Below are 14,919 nucleotides of genomic sequence, written 5' to 3'. Positions count from 1 at the left end.
TCTAGGGCGCAGACTGGGCTGTGAAATCCTCCCTGTTCCTGCACCGCCTGTCTGGGATCTGCTGCTCTGTCTCTGCTCCTGGTCAAATCAAACAGATCAGAGGGATGGGCAGTTCTTTGTCTGGGTTCATTTCCTGAACTCCTAGTGAACGTCCTGGTGTGGTACTGGCTGCTGGTGCAGTTCAGATCACTGCTCACTGAATACCGCTGGGGTATCAGTCACTGTAGCATTGTGTGCGCTGCTTTCCTGTGTCTGCCAGTCTCCAGGTATCCCTTCTGCTGTTATTCTGTCCTCTCCTATTTCCTGGCATGTGCCCTCCCTGCTTCACACTGGCCACTGTTTCTCCATCTGTTTAAATGTGTCCTTACCCTGTTCTGCCATCTTGAGTCTCTGAGTGTTTTTTGAAGATGCATTCACAGATGTGTCGAATGAGGGATGTGTAAGAGAGGACTCAAGGATAGCTGGATGAATAACTGAAAACTTGTAAGTTACCAATGATTGGGATGAAGAAATGGGTGAGAACGGACGTCCGCAGGCATGATGACGAGAGAGGAGAGCCAAATTTGTTATTTGGAAGAGTTTAGCTTGAGCTGCTGTTGGATGTACACCAAGTAGATCAAAGGAAAAAATCTCAGGCAGTGATAAACTTCTGTAACTGTGTCCTATAGATGACATTTAGAGCTGTACGTCTAAGGATCAAATTAACATTAATTGCATGTGCCAGAAGCTGTTACTAAAATTGAATCGTCGCTTGGAGTGTGAGTGTGGCTTCAACGTAGCTTTGAGGCTTACATGCCCATTCTGCCATGTGATATGTGATGAATATACTCCGACTGCTTCCTTCTATTGAAGCTGTTGTGAGCGTGCATCTGGTTTTCATGTGATGTAACCAGGTCTATTACGAATTAGTACTACCTGTCTGTTTTCATATCTAGGAATAGTAACATGATTGCAAACCTAAGTGCAAGTACTGTCAGTGTGAGGAAGTACTTGCTACGCTTGTCTCATACTTTGGATGTACTTACATGTATTTTGTTATCGATGTTGAACAAATCCGGAAAAAAAAAACCTACAGTGGAGCCCCCAGGGACTTTGAAAATAGGAGCACACAGATGTCATCCGTTACTTATTTGAGGTTGGTTTTACCCATAAATTGGTGTCATGAGCACACGTTGTTAATGTTATGCTAGCATTTCCTTAGGAGATTCAAGGCTTGTACTTGGAGAAAAAATAAAATATCCTCATATTAAATGGAAAGTTTAAGTTTGATAGGAGTATGAAATTAGATGCATATGAATCTAGATGGTTAACGCTATTATGATTTCCAAAAACTGAAAGTGTGTTTGCTGTGTGAGTTACAGCGAGGTAAGGGTTTTATTGTACTTACCTTGTATTCTATCTCTAAGAATGTTCATCTCTAGCTTAATTCTGTGGCTGTGGGAAACCATGCACGCTGATGTGCAATAGATTACAAAAAAATCTAACACGATATTCCCTGTCACAAAAATTTATTTCTATCACAAAAATATTCAAATGACATTGTAGTGTCATTTGCCACAATATTTTGAGATACCATTCCTACTGCCTTCAAATTCTGCTTGTGCAATTTTTATAAATGCTAGCTAGCTAGTATTATGGATTTCAATATTGGGAAATTTTTCTTAACATTTAAGATACACCATTATTATAGCAAAAATAACAACTTTGTTTATGCACATGTTAGTGAAAAAAATAACAAAAAACAAAGCTTATGGTAGAGGATATGGAAATATGTTACTGTAAATTTCTCATACTTATCATAGCTGAAATAGTTTAATGCCAATATAGCATAGACTGAAGAGAGTTAAAGATATATCTTCTAGACCTTAAAAAATTTAAAAACTAGCACCAAATTACAAAACAAAGCAAGCCTTAGATCTAAGAAAGTACATGAATGTTAAGCATCGAAGTCAGGAGGAAGCTAAGCAAAGGAACATAATAAATTGCTTAGAGTCAATCACAGATAGAACATTCATTAAGTAAGCAGTTCAAAGGCTAGGAAAGAAGATAAAGTAGGGTTATTAAAAAAAAGGCTAATAATACAAAATGGAATAGAAGACAGTATAAGCAAAGAATGATTCGAATAAGTAAAAACAAACAACATGGTGGTTTAAAACCTAATCAAATCAATATTGTGTTACATGTAAGTGGTCTGAATACGCCAAATAAAACGTAGGCATAGCTGAATTGTGGCGATATATAGGAATAATATATAATATGATTATATTATATAACAATGTAATACTATATAATACATGCTAATATATTATATAATAATATATATAAATGATAATAAATGCATTTTGTAAAAGGCTGGCAAAATGCATACTACGGAAAAGCTAATTAATAAATAGAAAGCAAATTTTTCACAATATTTTCAGAAATTATATTTCAGAATAAAGAATATTTTTAGGACAGCAAAGAAAATTTCGTGGTGATTAAAGGGTAGGTTACACAAGGGCATAAGATAATTAGCATACTGTAAAATATATGAAGTAAAAGTTTCCTAACTTCAATGACAGAAAGATGCACAGGGATGATTCAGCATTCCTCTCTCTCCATGATTGACAGGACAAGTTTACAGAAGGCCAGTAACATTAGGAAAGGTTTGAGCTATCTATTAACTTGATCTAGGTAGCATTTAGAACCTTCTGGAGCTGTCATGGTAGCGTGATGTGCGAATCCTCCACCTGTGGTGCTGGCAGCCCCTACGTGTGCCCATTCGTGTCCCAAGAGCTCCACTTCTGATCCAGCTCCCTGCTTATGACCTGGGAAGCAGTGGGAACCAAGGGGAAGTTCTGGCTTTGGGTCAGCTCAGCTTACACTGTTGTGAGGGCTGTTTGTCAGTCTCTGTGTTCGTGTGTGTGTGTGTGTGTGTGTGTGTGTGTGTGAATCTGCCTTTCAAATATATATATATATATAAATGTAAATCTTTTTTAAAAAACAATTGTGATTCTTAGCCTTTAAAAATTTTATAACATCCCACTAGGCTACAGAAAATGTGCATTCTTTTCAAATGCACATAAAATATTTACTGATCGACATTTAAAAAAAAAAGATTTATTTTTATTGGAAAGTCAAATATACAGAGAGGAGAAGAGACTGAGAGGAAGATCTTCCATCTGCCGATTCACTCGGCAAGTGACCACAATGGCCAGAGCTGTGGCAATCCGAAGCTAGGAACCAAGAGCATCTTCCAGATCTCCCAAGTGGGTGCAGGGTCCCAAGGCTTTGGGCCATCCTTGACTGCTTTACCAGGCCACAAACAGGGAACTGGATGGGAAACATGGCACCAGGACATGAACTGGAGCCCATATGGGATCCTGGCACTTGTAAGGTGAGGATTTTAGCTGCTAGGCTACTGCATCAGACCCTAATAGACTTTTTTTTTTTTTTAATTTCATTTTATGGCACAGTAGCATAGGCTCTGGGATTTCCCCCAACCCCTCCCCAAGCCCTCCTCCCATACTGAATTCCTCCATATTGTTGCAGTAGTACAGTTCATATCCAGTCCTGATTCCTTCATTGTGGGCATGAACCATGTAGATAGTTTGGCATCCTATTGTCCAGATAAATTCAACCGTTTCCTTGGGAGACCATCCCTGGTCTGAAAGTAGAGTTGGCAGAATATCATCCCCTCCAATGAAAAGCCACTACACAACTTCAACAACAATTTCTAACATTATGAAGTTAATTGACAAGGCATTGAGTGACTAATATGTTAGAACATGCAAGTTCTTAACCACATCCTGTGACGACTTCATTGACATTTCAATTTTAGTTTATACACTACCGGCTGCTATACACCTTAAAATAGTTATAGGATACTATTCAGCTGTCTTGTGTCTATTTTCATTTTTATATTTAGCAGCTTATATTATTCAAGCATGATTTCTACTGAACTGAGCAAATTTTAGGATAGTCCAAGCAGGCTTATAATTCAAACATGCCAAATATGAACAATTGAGGAGCAGAACAGTTTTAAGAGGGTGTGCAGAGAAATCTTCAATACCTTAGTGAGGAGTAACTAATCTTTGTGTCCTGCCTAGTAAGATAATAGGGAGTCCAAGCTGACTGTTTCCTGTCTGTTCTAAGCTTTCCTTATTGGTCTCTGTCTATCTGATCTAATTTGGGGGAAGGGTGTTCTGGAATGACCCTGATGCTTATTGCAAGAGAGGATGGGAGCCAAAGTTGGAACTAAGTAAGGACCAGAGAAAGCTCCTCTCCTGAGTCCCAAAGGAAATTTATTGTTCTTCTGTTTGTGAGGACCGCTCAGGGTTCCTGGCTGCTGTTCTGATGACATTAGATCCTGTGAGGTAGGATCTGGGCTTCTTCCATCCCGTGTGGGAGATTCGATGGGGAATGGGTGACCTCAGGGTTCTCAGCCTACAAGGGTATTCCAATTCCCTGTGGTCTCCTTGGCAGTTGGGATATAGTCCTTGATACCCATACTGGTAGTCCTTGGTGAGGATTCGGGAGTCTCCAGTGTTGGGATACAAGCCTCCTCCTGTCCTCCTGCTCCACTCTGCGGTGCCCCGCTGCTCTGTGCATATGACCTCCTGTTAAGAGGCTGTCAGGATCGCTCTTGATCCCACTCTATGTCTTTATACACATTTTTAAAAAAGATTTATTTTTATTATTTTTTTATTGGAAAGGCAGATATACAGAGAGGAGAGACAGAGAGGAAGATCTTCTGTTTGATGATTCACTCCCCAAGTGAGCGCAATGGCCGATACTGTGCCAGTCCGAGGCCAGGAGCCTCTTCAGGGTCTCCCACGCGGGTGCAGGGTCCCAAAGCTTTGGGCTGTCCTCAACTGCTTTCCCGGGCCACAGGCAGGGAGCTGGAAGGGAAGCGGGGCTGCCGGGATAGAACCGGCGCCCATATGGGATCCCGGGCGTGCGAGGCGAGGACCTTAACCACTGCGCCACCGTGCCGGGCCCTATACACATTTTTAAAAAGATTTATTTTGTATGCAGGACATTTTTTACAAAGAGAGAATGAGAACTAATGCGAAGGTCTTCCGTTAACTTGTTCATTTTCTCAATGGGCACAATGGCTAGAGCTATGCCGATCCAAAGCCAGGAGCCTCCTCCCGGTCTCCCATGTGGGTACAGGGGCCCAAGGTTTTGGGACATCCTCTGCTGCTTTCCCATGCCATAAGCAGGGAACTGGATCAAAGGTGGAGAAGCCAGGACTTGAACCAGCAACACTATGGAATGCTGGCACCATAGGAAGGGGAATTACCCTACTGCACCACCACGCTGGTCCCTACTGATCGAGTTTGTTATGAAATAAACTACTGTTGTGGCTCTGAAAGTAAGTCTCAATACTTTGATCACAGTTACAATTATGCAAATTTTGTTGTTTTTCCTCTCAAAATTTTTGTTGTTAGATTAGCAATCAAAAATAGAGAAATCCTATGGAAAATCTCTGTTTAGAATCTAAGTAACTTATTTCTAAATTATTTGTGTGTCAGGAAAAAAATCAAAGCGAAAATTTAGAGGCATTTGGAATGCCATAAAAATAAAATGGTAAAATATCAGATTTTGTGGCATATTGCTAAAAGATTATCTGGGAGAGTTTATAGCACTGAACATCTGTATGAAAAACAGATCTAAGTTCTCCCATGAAAGGCCTCATCTGCTATCTTAATAATGTATAAAAGCAAGAGAAAAGAAGTCATGAATATTAGAGCAGAAATCAGTGAAATAATAAATAGCAAAACAGTCTGTATGAACCCCATACTGATTCCCTAAAGAAGACAACAGAACTGAAGAACTTGCAAAAGAAAAGACCAGCAGAATTTGCCATTATCAAGAATGAAAGAATGATATCACTGCAGTTTTTAATGGACGTTAAAAAGATGTTAAGGACATATTACAAATAAATTTATCTTAGCATATTTGACAACATGGATGAAACAGGCACATTGCCAAATCCTGTAGAATAATTAGAATAATATTAATAAAGGAATTCAACTTGTGGTTAAAGCAACTGTAATAAAACAATAGAAAAAAAACCCCAGATTTGTATTTATGAAAAATATACAGCTGATATCATAGTGAATTAATATGTTAATGATAACTTGATATAGTTATTGAGTGCTTTCCCCAAAAGATCAATGAAAAGCAAAGATATTTACTCTGCCTACTTTTCTTCAGCACTACTGCGGAGGTGTCAGAAAGTGTAGGCAGGAAACGGAAGTGGAAATATCAAGTAAACATATTTTGATTCATGGAGAACATCTATAAATGAAATCCAGTGGAACCTGCAAAAATTAATAGAATTAAAATTGAGTTTGACTAAGTTGTAGATTGTAAGATCAATGTGCCAAAATTTAGTATATTTAAATGAAACAGTGAGACAACTGGAAATTGAAATAAATATGTTTTATTTCTTTGCTTTGTTTCTCTGGAAAATCCAAATGGCCAAACTGTGTCATGATGACCGTTGATCATTAGATTCTTTTGTTAAATTCTCAATTTAACATGCATGTTGCCATGCATTGTATAAATTGAAGCCACCTTTTTGAAAGCCACAATAAGTAATAATCTACAAATAAAATGATCTCAATTGATAAAAGTAAGTTATTTCCTGTTATGTGGTAGTGTGGTACAACCCTCAGACTATTTTTATTGCTATTTTGAATATTTCCTTCAAGTGTTTTCAAATTCCCCAAAGATATTTACCTTTTGTGTTTTAGGAAAAAAAAAAAACATTTAAGTGTCCACAGATCTATAAAGTCAAATTTTTTCTTAAAGTATAGCCAGTGTTCTTCAAACTTTTGATTTTTTATAATATATATGAGAAAGTACTTAAGACATGTTTTGGGGGAATGGAATAAAAATGTTTATTTTAGTATAAAAATAGTTGAAATTCAAGCACAGTTTCTTCATAATATGCATTTCCATGGACCTTTTGAAGATTCCTTGAAAGCATGGAGTTCAAGATTTTTCTCGCTTCGGGCCCGGCGCGGTGGCGCAAGTGGTTAAGTCCTCGCCTTGCACGCCCGGGATCCCATATGGGCGCCGGTTCTAATCCCGGCAGCCCTGCTTCCCTTCCAGCTCCCTGCCTGTGGCCTGGGAAAGCAGTCGAGGACGGCCCAAAGCTTTGGGACCCTGCACCCGCGTGGGAGACCCGGAAGAGGCTCCTGGCTTCGGATCGGCATAGTATCGACCCGTTGCGGCTCACTTGGGGAGTGAATCATCGGATGGAAGATCTTCCTCTCTGTATCTCCTCTCTGTATATCCGCCTTTCCAATGAAAAAATAATAAAAATAAATCTTTAAAAAAAAAGATTTTTCTCGCTTCAAAATCAACTTATTTTTTAAGTTCCATTTTCCATACACTTTTAAAAAACATTCACATACCTAAAAATATGGACTAATGAGTAGGAAAGCATATTTATCATATTTACCAAGGACTGTAACCGGTTATGACTACACATTCTTTCTGAAATATGCCACTGAATATTATTGGGTAACAGTTGAATAAGTAAAATTTTGAATTTCCCAACAAGGTTGGTGGAGCTCCCTGTACAAATCACCTTAAGGTGAGGACTTGCTTGCTTTCAAACTTATTTTCTGGAATATCACTTGGTTTACGTAATGCATTTATGCCTAGTTATCTATTAATATGCTAAATGATGTCTCAGCCTTAGAAGCATATGGAATGATGAACACAGCTTTTCTCATACAGCAATAGCTGCAAGCTACATGGATTGGATTGTGCCTGAGTTTTCCTTTGTGTTCTTGGTTCATTTCCTGCGCAGGTTAGCCTTACCCTCCGATTTTGAATATCAATATTTCCTCCTTGTAATGTAGACCTTACTGTAGTGGTTTTGTCTTAAGCAGTACTGTCTCTATATTGAACCCTAACATTTAATTTGTGCAAGACTAAGTTTCGTTTTTCATTTTCTTAGCTTCTAAGTTTTAAGTCAGGAAATCCTTGGAAAGTTGTTCTGTAATGAAAATCTACGTTCCCTACACAGTACTATTGGGGAATCTGGGTGGTTTCCAATTTTATAATTGGAGATGTTCCTCTCTTTCAACTTATAACATTTTTGGTCAGATTTATAAGACATTTAGCAAATATATTCCACTATTACTCAATTCTTGTAATAATCATTAAAGCACCTCAAACAGAGTTTTGGAAATTCAAATGCTATTCTTGGGTATCTCCTACGGATGTTGGCAGATGACATGGTTCTCTATGTATGAGACCCAAAAGATTCAGTCAACAGGCTATTGGAACTCATAAGAGATTTTGGCAGGGCAGCAGGATACAAAATTAATGAACATAAATCAATGGCATTAGCATACACAAATAACACCATGGCTGAGAAAGGAGTTGGAAGTACAGTTCCCTTTAAAGTAATAGAGAAAACTCTTAAATACCTTGGAATTGACCTTATCAAAGATGTGGAAGAGGAAAGGAGGAGATAAGGGAGCAGCTTATCCAGCCTCCCAAACCATCCCAGTATCCAGGTGTGGGAATAGCCACCTGATATCCACCCAGGATCCTTGATGTGATGCATGCTCCAGGAATTCTGTCCAAGTGGTTTCGATAGTTTTGAAATGCTGTCTGTCTCGTAGATCCAAGGGTGGGGCACCCCTTCCAATGTCTATTTGCTGACATAGTCGAACTTTAAGTTTCCATTCACCCAGATATTGCAGTCTTCATTTTGCTGGATAGTTGTTCAGTTTATTCTGTCCTCCTTTCTCTGCTGTGGTACCAATTGTCCTCTGCAGGCCCCAGTAGGCTGCATTATTCTTCATAAGTATCTGGGGCAGACATTCACTGCTCCAACTTCTCTACTGAGGAGGTCCAGCTCTGACACATGAACTCCACAGTCATACCAATCTGGAATGTGTGACCCCAGCCCCCCTTCCAACTGTGCTATCGCCAGGTCTCTATGTTTCCACAAGCATGCCCCTGGGTGGCTAAGGAGCTTTTCCTGGTGCCTTTGGCATTCTGGGCCACCCAGCCAGGGCCCTGCAAGCTGGCAGCCACCACAACCAGACTGGCATGGCTTGTCTCACCTCACCATCCACCAGCAGGTGCTTCAGCCGTGCTTGGGCCAGCCTGCCCCCTGTTTTAGATGCTGCTGGTGGGTGCTACAGCAAAGCCCAGTGCAGCCAACCCCCAGTTCCAGCCCTAATATGATCTGGCTGGTGTTGTAGCCAAATCTGGCTGTCCTGCAACCCATCCTGGTTCTCAGATTTGCTAGTGGGTGTTATGAACTGGTCAAGTCTAGCCTGTTTCCAGACCTGATCCACATGTCTGCCAGTGGACACTGTAACTTGACATGGTCTGGGCTGCTCTCAGCCTTGGTTCTTGTGCTCACTTGCAGAGACTTCCTCCTCACAAAGGAATTCTCCAAGCTCCTCTATCATGCCTCCTCCCAGTGGCAGATCTTGCGCACACTGGTGGGTCCTTGGCCGAAGTTGACTCAGATCACCTCTTGTCCTAGCAGGAACCTTGCACATCTGACCCACACCCATTCTGGTTCCTACTGTTGAGTGTTACAGACCAGCCATACTTGCTTCATTCCCAGACACAGCTCTCACGTGGTTCAGAGGAAGCCAAGATCTAGGCCAGCCACTTCTACACCCACCCTGCCTCTCACAAATACCAGGGGGAGATTACCCCAGTCTGGTACTCTTCAGACTCAGTCCACACCCATGCCAAGAAAGACTGCAGCCATGTCCAACCCAACCCACTGCCCCCCATTCCGGCTCTCACACTTACTTACCAGTGAGAACCTCAATCTAGTCGGTGCACCCCCTTAACTCCCCAACCAGGCCTGTTCCCAACCACAGAGGCCGGCAGAGATTCCAGCACAGGGGTCAGCCCACATACCACCCCAACCTCCACACCTCACAGCTTCAACCTCCAGGCCTGATTCTCTTGAGTTCTGATTAGGATCGTGGACCAGCCTAACATTACCCCTCCCCTGTTCTGACTCACTGATGGGTACTGTGATCTAGCCCTGTCAGGTAGTGCCTCAGCCAGTGGTGTTGTCCGGTGGTGATTGATGCTAACTACCCCAGTTAAGGTCTCCCATGTGTGCTGGGGCTTCGGTGTGACTCTTCAAGGTCCTCTCGTTCCTTCCTCAAAACCACTGAATCTCAGCCACATTGTTTATCTGCAGTTACAGTGGCTTGGATCTCTTGGTGTCTTGGTTTTGCATCAGAAACGTATCAAAATGAATGCACTTCTGTTTGTGTTGAAAGTAAGGTGTGGTGATCGAAGTAAAATCTTCAAGGCAGAAACTGGCACGTGGTAAACACGGTGCTCAGAGAACCTTGGTTACTATTTATCGTTAATGGTGGTTTTTAAAGTTTCTTTGGCTTTTTCAGAATCCTTAAATGGTGGTATTCTTTCTCAGAGTGAATCCTAACTTGTTTTTTGACACTTTCTATTGTTCTAGATAAGGCAAGACATTTTCTTCGAGCCCGCTTCCCTTTAACTCATACTGGCAGATCTATAATGAAGACCCAGCAGGTGAGTGTTTCTGGCAGGAGGATGAACACCTCTGCATCTGTTCTCAGGAGGAGCTGGTGCCCTCCGTGCTACTCTGTCGCAGAAGCTTCACATTCCGCAACAAATGAGAAAAGACAACCTCTGTCTCGCTTCTTCATGCTGCAGAAGAACTCTCTTTGCTTCCTATCTAGATATTTCTCTTTTTATTGCTCCCAGTTTGACTCAAACACTTTGATCTGCAAGCACCTCTGTGAACACGTGACCCATTCTGCAGAGGGGAAACCCACATTTATTCTGATTTTCTTGAGTTAAAATCTTTACTTTTCAGTGACATCTTAGCCTTATGTATGTGTAAGTTGTCATTTTGACACTGAAAATCCGAGCAACCTAGTAAGCATTTTAAAAACAATACTATAGATTTTGGATGGATCCTGCTTTGTGATAGGCTGGGCTGAAAAAAAAGATCTTCATAAGCCCAACCATACTTTCTTAGAATTGCCTAAAAAATAGACACAAGAAGTGAAATTGAAGCCAGATCCCATGGTCACATTGTGTTGCACAAGTCGGAGTCCAGGTGGGCTGCCAACCCTCCTGTGTTAAGCTGCTTTGATGATCCACCCACCTATCAAGCTGAATGAAAACAAGCATGGATTGCTTCAAGCAATGCTGTACATCCTGTCAACTTACACCAAGAGCATTTATTTTGCTTTCTTAATTAACTTCCTCCTAACATTTCTTTCTCTCTTTCCACACTGCAGATCTGTTCACTAGCTCCCTGATTACCCTAAGCAAGACTAACGCGAGAGCTCTTTTTCCTCTTTGCACTAAAGGTACAAGATCCTGAACATAATATCCACAAAGTGTCTGGATCTTGGATGGGTGGAACCTTGGGTGTGTGGCATTTTGTCTTGACTTCTGCAGAAAGAAGAGAGGCGGTGGAGAGATTTATGGAGGCTAATAACAATAACATAATGAATAATGATTTAGTCTGTTTTTTCATACACATTCTGCATAACACAATCACTCTTCTCTTGGACTGCTGCCATCAGCAATGTAATTTCGTTCTTAAAGTTTCTTTTCTCCCGTCTTAGTTCCTGGTAGAAATGGCCAGAGTTGGACCCAAGTAAAAATTAACTCTGGCAGTTTAGATAACAAGAGATTTCACTTTGTCCTGAGGGCTTAAAATGAGGCTTCTCTCGAGTTCATCAATTGTAAATACATTGAGGGTTTTATGCTTTAACTGAATACTTTGTGTTGTATAACAAGTCGTAGAATTCTAGATCTGAAACGATTTTAAAGTTAAAATCAAAAAGCAGTCCAAAGTTTCTCAAACTGTTACAAGTTGGCTCACAGCCCCATGCATTCTGATTTAATTGTAAGTGATGTCATATGGTCCTTGGGACATTTCGAAGTTGGTAGTTGTAGCATGTACAATGTTTGGAAACAGATGCTATAATGCCAGTGCCTATCTTTTCTTAAGGCATATAAACACTTAGTTCAGGATTTGACAAGGACTCGTTTGTTCCTCAGACCAGTTCGTTTAACATTATTCCAATGTTATGGCTCTTCTGATTGAGATAACACTGAATAACAGTAAGTGAAAATATTGGAGAAGTGTTTAAATAAAGCTTTATTAAACTAAACTAAATGAGCACTGAAGAACACTAAATGAGCACTGAAGAATTCAGGCTAAGATGGGACATCATAATACAAAGTTTAGTGAAAGTGCATTTTTTCATTATTATATGACATAAATGTTTTTTATATTTGATATCAATAAAATAGTAGAGAGTTGAGAGTGAGGCTTTACAGATCGAATATGCAAGTTTTTAAATTGGATTATGGAATGATGGATAGGAGAGAGAGAGAGAGAGACAGAGAGAGAGGACTGTGCTCGTGTGATACTGAGAACCAGGAGCTTCTTCCAGTTCTCCCACATGGATGTGAAGGCACAGGATTGGTGCCATCCTCTGCTGCTTTTCCAGACCATTAGCAAGGAGCCAGATCAAGTGTGAAGCAGCCGGAAGTGGGAACCATGCCCACATGGGACGTTGGTGCCACAAGCAGAGAATTAGCCTGCTCTTGCAGGCCCCTGTTAATATTTTGTCAGCTGGAAAGAAAATCACCCTCACTGAGGTATCATGGTTACAATTAGTCCGTTCTGTTGACTAGGAAATAATTCTTTTAAAATGCTTGAGCATTTAGCATACCCGGAACAGTTAAGAGGAAAGGCATAATTGTGTGACACAAAAGGAAATTACTGTAAAGTCATTTGATGGCTCTTGGTCTCGGTATTATCATTAATTCTTGACTGTCTGACCTCACTGTTGAACACAGGAAGTATACAGTTGGCCTTAATTGTCCTTGCATTCACTACATTATGTCAACATCTCCTGGGCTGTCATCAATTCTCTTAGTATACTCCTTTTTTTTTTAAACTATTTTTATCAATAGCAGCAAGATACCTTTCATAGTATTAATGTAAAGTTACAATCTTGGCTATAAGTTGACAAAGTAAATTGATATCCATATTGCTGCTCTCAGTCTTAACTAATTTTGTCTACATAGTAAAGGATGTATAATTTGTAAAGTTTTTCTGGATTTTCTGTAATGTAGTTCATTTATAATATGTTCTATCAGAAATGTATCCTGGGGCTGATAAAATGTGATGATTGCTTTATGTCCTTTAAATATGGTGTCATTTGTTACACTGCAAAAGTAACTGGAAATAAGTTACCACATTGTTTCGCTTGAGCAAAATGTTGCTTTTGCAACTTCTTTTCCCATGTAATCAGGAAGCTGCTCGTCAAGGCACTTCACATTTGGACACTTTAACCAGTGTTAAGGCTCAACTTCGCTTAGGTTGGGCTCCTGGTAATATTATACACAGTTTAACAAAGCAATTGGTCCAAGTGATAGCACACGGCCGAGCCAGCACCAGGCTGGGTCCATTCCTGGATGTTTATTAATTGTGTGTGGATGGAAGCCTGGCCTGTTAGGGCAGCAAGTAGCCACTCTGTAGCGTGGAGAACGAAGCCACACAAGGAGCCTAGAGAGAGGCTGAAAGAGGATGAGACCTGACTGTGCCAGGACCAAGTTCTTCCATGAGCCCCATGTCCTGCAGCCTTTCCTTCATTTTGGCGAATCTTGCTGGTGTTCTTGAAGGAAATGATTCCAAATCCTAGGTGAACTCAGATTTCTCCGATTGTACTCTGTAAGAAACTTAACAAGGAGCTCAAGTTTCTCTCCCTGATCATCAGGAGTTATCAAAAATGCATGATTTTGAGAGTCATGTGTGGGCCAAAGGGAGATATCAGGGCACATGGAAGGAAAAACTTTAAAGAGGACAGGTTAAAATCTGGTCCAGATGGATGACAAAAGAGTACAATTCGCTGACAAGTCTTTTCCAGCGACAAAATGGATCCCTTCTCGGCTAGTGTTCACCAGGATGTCAGACATTGTACTGACAGCTGCTCAGAGTCTGTTGTCCAAATCACACCCAATACACTATTGATTTCTCCCAATTTTGGAGATGTGATAGAGTTAACATCATTGGTTTAATATCAGACTTCCTTTCTTTTTTAAAAGATGTATTTATTTTTATTGGAAAGTCAGATATACAGAAAGGAGGAGAGACAGAAAGATCCTCTGTCCACTGGTTCCTTCCCCAGAAGTGGACCCAGTGGCTGAAGCTGAGCCGATCCAAATCCAGGAGCCAGGAACTTCTTCTGGGTCTCCCACGCGGGTGCAGGGTCTCAAGGCTTTGGGTGGTCTTCCACTGCTTTCCCAGGCCACAAGTAGGGAGATGGGAGGGAAGTGGAACAGCTGGGACACAAAATGGTGCTCATATGGGATTCTAGAGCATGCAAGATGAGGACTTGAGTCACGAGGCTACCATGCTGGCCAAGTATCAGCTTTCAATTTAATGAGAATAGCACAGAAAAAAGAGTGCAATAATTGGATAATCAATACCTGAGCTGAAAACGTTAAATACTATTAAATTCCTAAGATTTGCTTGATTAGAAATAAAAGCATAACGAAAAATCTTGTTACCTTGAAGAATCCATCGAAAGGCAATAGAACTTCAGCCAAAAAAAAAAAATATGATGATGTAAATCTGATGACAATAATTTTTTTGTGTTACTTTTGGAAATAAAACGAATCTTCATGAATATTACATGGACCCTGGACATTGTTTATCATTTGGATGATACTTTGAAATTTGTCTCACCACAGGCGTCTTAGCTAATAGGATGACATTTCTGGGAGAAGAGAATCACTTGAGATGTTCATTACAGAGAGTGTAGCATGGGGATTCTGTTACAGATAAAGGTAATTTGGGAAGGCATCTGAAAAAATGGAGCTGCTAGGTCTGGTGTTGTGGTGTAGCACAGA

General features: G+C 40.6%; 1 long non-coding RNA gene across 1 annotated transcript in view; it reads left to right on the top strand.

Moving 5' to 3' along the window:
- LOC121154574 overlaps positions 1 to 14,919 on the top strand; it is a 48,411-nt gene that overhangs the window by 20,915 nt on the left and 12,577 nt on the right. The window contains exon 2 of the long non-coding RNA XR_005883558.1: positions 10,472 to 10,545. This is a non-coding gene — a long non-coding RNA (uncharacterized LOC121154574). The remainder of the gene's footprint in view (positions 1 to 10,471; positions 10,546 to 14,919) is intronic.

The sequence above is a fragment of the Ochotona curzoniae genome, unplaced genomic scaffold (assembly GCF_017591425.1).
Source record: "Ochotona curzoniae isolate NIBS_2020 unplaced genomic scaffold, NIBS_Ocur_1.0 contig_2754, whole genome shotgun sequence".
NCBI lineage: Eukaryota > Metazoa > Chordata > Mammalia > Lagomorpha > Ochotonidae > Ochotona > Ochotona curzoniae.
The sequence above is the reverse complement of the archived record's forward strand: the minus strand, read 5'-3'. Positions and strand labels throughout refer to the sequence as shown.